We start from the raw sequence: 7,604 nt of genomic DNA on the forward strand, positions 1-7,604 counted from the left end.
TGACCTCATTCTTTCTCTTATGGTTAGTTGGCTAAATCCACTCATTGATTTTTTTTTCTTTATAGGACTTTGTAAAAACTGGAATGACATTCTTTTATAAAAACAGACTATGCAGTTCCACTCCTCTGCTCAATACTTAGAATCTGCTGAACTATCTAGTAGCTCACTGAGAGGGCAAGCTATGGGAGGGTCATCACCTCAGTGAACGTGAATAGTATTTTACTGTAACCTCATTGCAGAGACAAGGAAAACAGAATAAAGTGACAGCCACTCATCTTTCTTGTGACAATAGGCAAAGTCTACTCATTTATAAAAAGAGTAAGTGAAATACAATGCTTTTGTTCAGTATAGTTACTTTTATGTTTTCTTTAACTTTTGCTTTAGAGTGTTCTCCTGTTTGCCAAACTTAAAAATGCTGGATGGGATCCTGAAGCTACCACAAGACACTTCACCACCAGAAAACAATATTTTTTCAAAAATATGTATTGTGTCCTAATGCAATCTGTATAGAAAGAAAGCAATCACTATTGTTTTAAAAATTAATAAACAAGAAATGCATGACTAAATATTGTAACATATATATATACATTATGTATTTATGTATATTGATTTCCTTTAAACCAATTATCTCCAGTTTTTTAAATTCTATACCCTATCAATAAATAAATTTTGAGCACACATTTTAAATGATTTAATTTATATTATTTTATTAGTTAATTTAGTATTTAATAATTTTTAATAATTTTTATGTAGAAATTATATACATAAAATGCTAAATAAATATATAATATATATTTTAAAATATAAAATTAGAGATTTTTATATGATGGGATAAAAATTTAACATGAATAAGGGCTCTAAGGTTTTCCCACGCTCCAGGGACTCATCTGGTCCACTCTCAGGACTATAAGCCTGAGTGTGCTTGGAGTGTACTGCTTTAAATATCTGAACCTATCAAAAGGAAAAGGGACAATTGGAAGTACCTTGTACAATTTTAAGCCACATTCACTGAATTCTTCATTTTAAACATTCTGTCATTTATTAGTGATTTTCACACAACAGAAATTTAAGCCTTATGTTATTCATTAAATACTTAGAAAGTAAACAATAATGATAAAGCTTCTTTTTGCTCAGAGAATTTCACAAGTGTGATTTTAAAATTGCCTTCCCTACATGCTAATAAGAAAGAACACAATTCAATTTAATTGCTTTCAAAATTTAGAGAAAGGTCAACACCCAGATCAACTTATGACCTTATATTTGTCCTTATTTATAAAGACCAACTTAGTTGCAGAACTAAGGTTTTCCCAAGATGGTTTATCGATTAACTAGGGATCCTAGCATGAAATAAATAAAATATTTTCTGGATCATTCTGCCAAGAGTGAATGCTGCTTGTAAAATTATATAACAAAGATTCTAACAAGACCAAGACACAGTTCCTTTCCAAAAGAATCTTATGAATGATTGAAGACAGCACACACATAAGACCTTAAATTCAATGAAATGTGTTATGAATATCTATTATATGAATAAGTGGAAGAGATTTAATTTTAAATTATGGAAAGCTATCTGAGATGGATATTGAAGAAGAGTAGACTTTTCACAGGTAGCACGTAAGAGCAGACTCTTCCAGACAGGTGACACAACATGAAAAGGGGCACAAAGACCAGAAATTGTATGTGAGTTAGGAATGGGCTGGCTGCAAAAGTCAGAGAAGCATATTGACAATGGCTTAAAGAGTAATATTAATAAGAATAGCTATAATTTTTGAACATCTACTATGTTTCAAGCATAGGACAGATACTATGTATCCATTATTTAAATCCTCAAAAAACTATGAGGTTCTAGTTATTCTTATTTCCTAGGCAGGAATATCTGAGGCTCAGAGAGGTTAAGTAATTTGCTCAAGGTCGGTGACACAAAAGGTATGTCACACAACTATCACATGACAAAGCCAAGATTCAAACCCTGAACACCTTTCAACACTCTTGCTGCCTCTTCTAATAATTTGGTTCTAATTTTAAAATTCAAGATGGTATTTTTGTGTTTCCAGGGACAGCTTCATCTTCCATAATCCACCACAAATTCTAGCATTTAATCATAATCGAGGATTCACTATTCCTTGAACATACCTTAAACTTTCTTGGTTCAAGTTTTTGCTTCTTTCTGCAATACTTTTCCCTTGAAGGCACGCCTGAGAACATATTTTCTCCTTTCAGTGCTCACTTTGGATTGTACTTCCTCCAAAAATCTTCCCTGATCTTTTCAATCAGACCTGTTTCCTCTGCAGTTCCAAAGTACTTTTTAAAAAATATTGGTCTTATGGTATGTTTTCTCATTAATGCCTCAACTTGATTAAAAAACAATTTTTAGACGTTGCTTGCTTCCAGAAAAACAGGGGCTTTAATCATGAAGCAAATAAGAAAGTAGGACACATTTCATTTTAGATGTTTACACATGTAACCTTCTGCCTCTCTAACTCAGGCTGGGAAAACGTTTTCAGTAAAGGCCCAGAGAACAAACATTGTAGGTTTTCTTGGCCATATGGTCTCTGTAGTAACCACTCAACTCTTGCCATTTTTAGTGCAAAAGAAGCCATAAACCACATGTAAATGAATGGTGTGACTGTGTCTCAATAAAACTTTTGTTTACAAAAGTATGTGGCAGGCTCTAGTTTACTGACCCCTGCTCTAAATTTTAAGGTCATGTGGTTCATTGCTTTACTCATTATCAGTATTCACTGTCCTCCCTGGAAGAAGTGTATACTTCCTCTACTCCTTGAAGTCAGATATGTCAAGCAACTTGATTTGGCTAGTGAAATATAAGTGAGTCTGACATATGTCACTTATAGGCAGAAACTTTGAGAACCAGTTTGTGCTTTGTCACACTTTCTTTCCTTGGGCCACACCAGCAGGCAAATTTCCATATAAAAGCTGCTCCATCAGTCTAGGTCCTGGGGTGAATACGATGTGGGGCAGAGCTACAGTCATCTTACATAGGACGTATAGCAAGAGAGAGTACACTGTTGTCATCAACCTAGAGGATTCCATTTGATGCTGTACCATAGCCTAGCCTTTCCCCCCTAATATAGCTCCTTAAATTTAGGGACTGCAATTAAACTTATTCAATGGTGTGTTTTCCCCCTCAAATAGCAGAGTAGGCATGCAAAATGTTGAATAAATGGATAAATGCCTATTATAGGAAACCATGAATGGGGTAGTAGAATTACCAGGTAGGACACAATTATAATACTTTAGGTGAAATGTATTAAAATTTTTTAATTAGAGCAATAGTATTAGAAATAGACACAAGTTATGAGAGCATGAAAAACTGGGGAGTTATGACAGCCAACAAAGTGTTTTATTGTTTAAACTAGTTTGAACTGAGTTATTACCTGCAGGCAAAAACATTCTAACTGCAAGGAAAATCATGGGTTTCATAAGAGGTGCTGGGTGGATAGCTATGAAGAATAATGGCTAAATGCACTGCAAGCAAGGGTCTCAAGATATATATCACACTATTTCTAAGAGATAGCTTGTGTTGAGTTGCAGTCTGATTTTCTGATCTTAAGAGGTACAGATTCTATGGGAAGTGTGGCCAGAGGGGGTTGACTTAAGTTGGTGATGCTTACGTACACCAGAGGGAACCGATTGGACCGAGGCCAATGGACTGAATAAAAGTGAAACCCAAAATTGAGTCTACCTATTCATTGTGGTGCCAGCAGCTCTAATAGCTATCAACGATGACAGGTCCAATAGTGGTATTGCTATTATTTCAAATAAATCTGTTCACTTGACCTGTGTAAAATACTTCCTTGCATCTTCTATAATCCCCAGAGATATGAGCCACTCACTCCCACAGCCTAAACATACTAGCAGACATACTTTGTTAGGAAATATACAGGGATTTTTTTTTTTTTTTAAGCAGCAGTAGAGCTATGTTTGTGGGAATTTTGTGCATAGGTGCCAAAGATGGCTAACTTCTGGCCATATTCTATTTAACTCAATAGAACCATATCAAGCTCCCATTCTAAAAAATTTTAGGTACATCCATCCTTCTGAAATATTCAGTTCCTCTTCAATACATGGGGCGATTGGCATAAAAACATTTCCTAATGCCACTTAATTTCACATCTAAGTTTGTGTCCCAATTTCATTCTTACCCTGAATGGTGCATGTGTATAGGTTCATGATTATCTCAATGGCTTAGTTCAAAACAGTGGCAGGAGTTAATTGTGTAGATCCTACACCTACAACTTTCTGAGAGAGGGCACAGTGCAAATAACTCCTTTGTTAGAAAATAATTTCAGGGAGAGAAGCTCATTCAGTATATGAAGAAACCTTGCATATCAACAAGTCCAGCTCCTCACCAATATCCAATTAATGCTTGGATCAACTCTATGTTAACCTGTAAAAGATTTTCCAGTTCACATTTGAACAAATTGAGGGATTAGAAATATTTGAGAAAACTATTTTTGATACATTCTAATCTTTAGGCAGTTCTTCCTTGTATTGAACTGCTATCTGCCTTCTGCAGTTTCCAACTAATTGTTCAAATCTTTCAAATAAGTATAATTAATTCCATCTTGTAGGGAATTTTTCTCAGCTTCCAGGTTCTTAAAAGTACCCTGATATTTTCTCTTACAAGGGAAATGTAAATGGTTAAATGAAGATTCTGTGGGGTGAGGATGGTAAAAGAAGGGTAGAAAAGCTAACTAGAAAGCCCAAAGTAAGAAAAGAATTTTATCTTCTTCAAGTTCTATATACATCTAAAGAGGAAGATTCCTAAAATGAATTCCCCGATTCGTCGCAACTAGAGAGAGCCCTCGCACAGAAACGAAAACCCAACACAGCCAAAAATAATAAATAAATAAATTTTTTTAAAAAAAGAATTGTTAGCAAGCTTATTTTTCAATTCCTTTAGAAGTCATCTGCTTCCAGTTATTATTTCTTTCCAGAACAATTATAACTAATTGCTTGTCATTATATTCCCAAACTGTTAATAGATGCCTATCTTTTTAAAGGCTAAATGCAGTCATGAAACAAAATTTCTAATTAGTTTTAGAGCTTTGGAGAGATGCATCAGTATTTGAATTGTGCAGGTGTATATTTGCTTATCTGCTTCTTTTCTCTTCAAAAGAAGTATTCCATGAGATCTGTCCAGAATTTCTAAAAGGTTACTCCAAAACTTATTATAATACTCTACAAATGTCATAGTGAAATCTACTATTGCTAAATTTTAAAAACTTTTTCTCCAAACTCTCAGTGTCCTTGAGCTATAAATATTTTAAGGTACTTTTCATTCTATAGCTTATAGTCTAGTTATTTTTGACAATGTCTAAAATTCAAGTTTCTCCAAGAGCAGGATTCATCTTCATTCTTCTTTATACCCCTCAAAAACAAAACTTTGTTCTCAATGAGTATTAAGTGGACGAGTGTGAAATTCGAGTATATCCTCCTTGAGGTTAAATCTCTAGGGCTGGAAAAAACTTGTATCTAAAGAAACAACATTATAGGGCTGAAAAAATATTTTATGCATACCCCAAATCTCACTGAGACAAGAATTCTTCAGTGGGAGAGAGGTTAGCCTTGAGATTGCCCCAGCTTCTTTTCTGCCCATTTCCTCACTCCTTCCCCTGACCAAATCAGACCTCAAGCTAGAAGTTCTGTCCTCCCTCTTCCTCCAGGCCAAGGAAAGAGGGCTGAACTGCTTGGACACTGATTACTGACTCCACTGCATTTTTTATGGGTGGAGCTTTCAAGGGGGCTTTGATTTTCCTTTTCCTAATTTTCTCCTTCTACACTTGGAAAGTGGTAAGGGCTCCAGCTTTCTCTCCTCCCTTCCCTCCCCTCCCCATTCTCTCTCTTTGTCTCTCTCTCTTTCTCTCTGTCTCTGTCTCTGTCTCTCTCTCTCTCTGACTCTCTCACACACACACACACACACACACACACACACACACACACACACACACTTTGCCGCTGTCACTCTCTTGCTCAGCAGGAGACTCTGCCCTGGTCTGGGAGGGGTGCCTGTCTGGTGGTCTAGGCCTACTCAGTGCTGGGCAAATACAGCAAATGCTCTTTTCTGTTTCTTGTCTCCATGCTTTCCTGTGCTGGCAGGTGTAGCTTTTTGTTTTGTAAAGATGGTCATTGCCTAATATTAAATCTGGGCTCAGTAGGATGGCACCCACTCACATATCTAACTGGGGTGAAAGTTCTACTAAATCCCAGTGTAATTTACTAGACTTTGCCAATGGCTTTTGGGGCAGAGACTTAATTTATAATAAAGTGTTATTTTGTTTAACTAGTCATTGCTCTCTTCATTTATCACCTTCCAGAAAATTGTCGGAGGTATTTTTCTGGGGAAGGATTCTGGCATTCCTGAGTCCCACGGCCAAAATACAATTTTTTTTAAAAGATTTAATCTTATTTATTTTTGGCTGCGTCAGGTCTTCGTCTCTGCACGCGGGCTTTCTCCAGTTGTGGCGAGCGGGGGCTACTCTTCGTTGTGGTGCGCGACCTTCTCCTTGCGTTGGCTTCTCTTGTTGCAGAGCACGGGGTCTAGGCGCGCAGGCTTCAGTAGTTGTGGTGCGTGGGTTCAGTAGTTGTGGCGTGCTGGCTCTAGAGTGCAGGCTCAGTAGTTGTGGCTCACAGGCTTAGTTGCTCCGAGGCATATAGGATCTTCCCAGACCAGGGATGGAATCTGTGTCCCCTGCATTGGCAGGCAGATTCTTATACACTGTGCCACCAGGGGAGTCCTCAAAATACCATTTTAATAGCATGCCAATCTTACTCTACTCTCAATATTAGAGTATGTGTTTGCATATATACATACAAATATGCTTATAGATTTCGTATTAAACATTAAATTGAATTTTACCTAAGTAAAAATCTATAAACAATCAAACCAATATCTTGATTAAGTTCTATAGATCCCACTATTACAGATTCTCAATCTATTGCCAACCTGGTCAGAGACAGTTAATGATATTCTCTCTGCCTATTGTATAACACAGAAAGCTAATAACACAGCAAAGCTTTGTTGTGCAAATTAAGGATTAAAATAAGGAACCAATATGAATGTACATTTATCTCACACAGAGCTGTGAAATTCAAGCAATAGCTGAATATTGGTCTGTATTATTCAGAAGAATTATGGCTTCTCTCTTTAGCTTTTTAAAATAAAAATAAAGACAAAGTAATTGATCACTGGGTAAAAAGATCTAGGATGCCTTTCAAATGAATTTATATTAAGTATCCACAGGGTATATCACCATCTTTTTTTAGAAGTAAAATTCATTTTGATGAAAAACTGTGTTTTAAAAGGGTCATTTATTTTGCTTTTGCAAGCACACACCTGTTCAATGACTAGATATATTTCCCTTGCTTTTAAAACCATTATCTGTCTAAAACACATTTTTAAAAAGCTGTGTGTTTTTTCTCTCAGTAAATTATTATGGATAAACATAGAAAATGGCCCACTGGTTAGAGGAAATAGAGTTATAAAAAGCAAATGAGGGCTTCCCTGGTGGCGCAGTGGTTGAGAGTCCGCCTGCTGATGCAGGGGACACGGGTTCGTGCCCCGGTCCGGGGAGATCCCACAT

The 7,604-nt window shown here is 36.4% G+C and overlaps 1 long non-coding RNA gene across 2 annotated transcripts in view; it reads right to left on the bottom strand.

Moving 5' to 3' along the window:
* Positions 1 to 7,604, bottom strand: part of LOC112065037 (uncharacterized) — a 122,912-nt gene that overhangs the window by 42,799 nt on the left and 72,509 nt on the right. The gene's annotated exons all lie outside the window — the stretch shown is intronic.

The sequence above is a fragment of the Physeter macrocephalus genome, chromosome 1, assembly GCF_002837175.3.
Source record: "Physeter macrocephalus isolate SW-GA chromosome 1, ASM283717v5, whole genome shotgun sequence".
Classification (NCBI taxonomy): Eukaryota; Metazoa; Chordata; class Mammalia; order Artiodactyla; family Physeteridae; genus Physeter; species Physeter macrocephalus.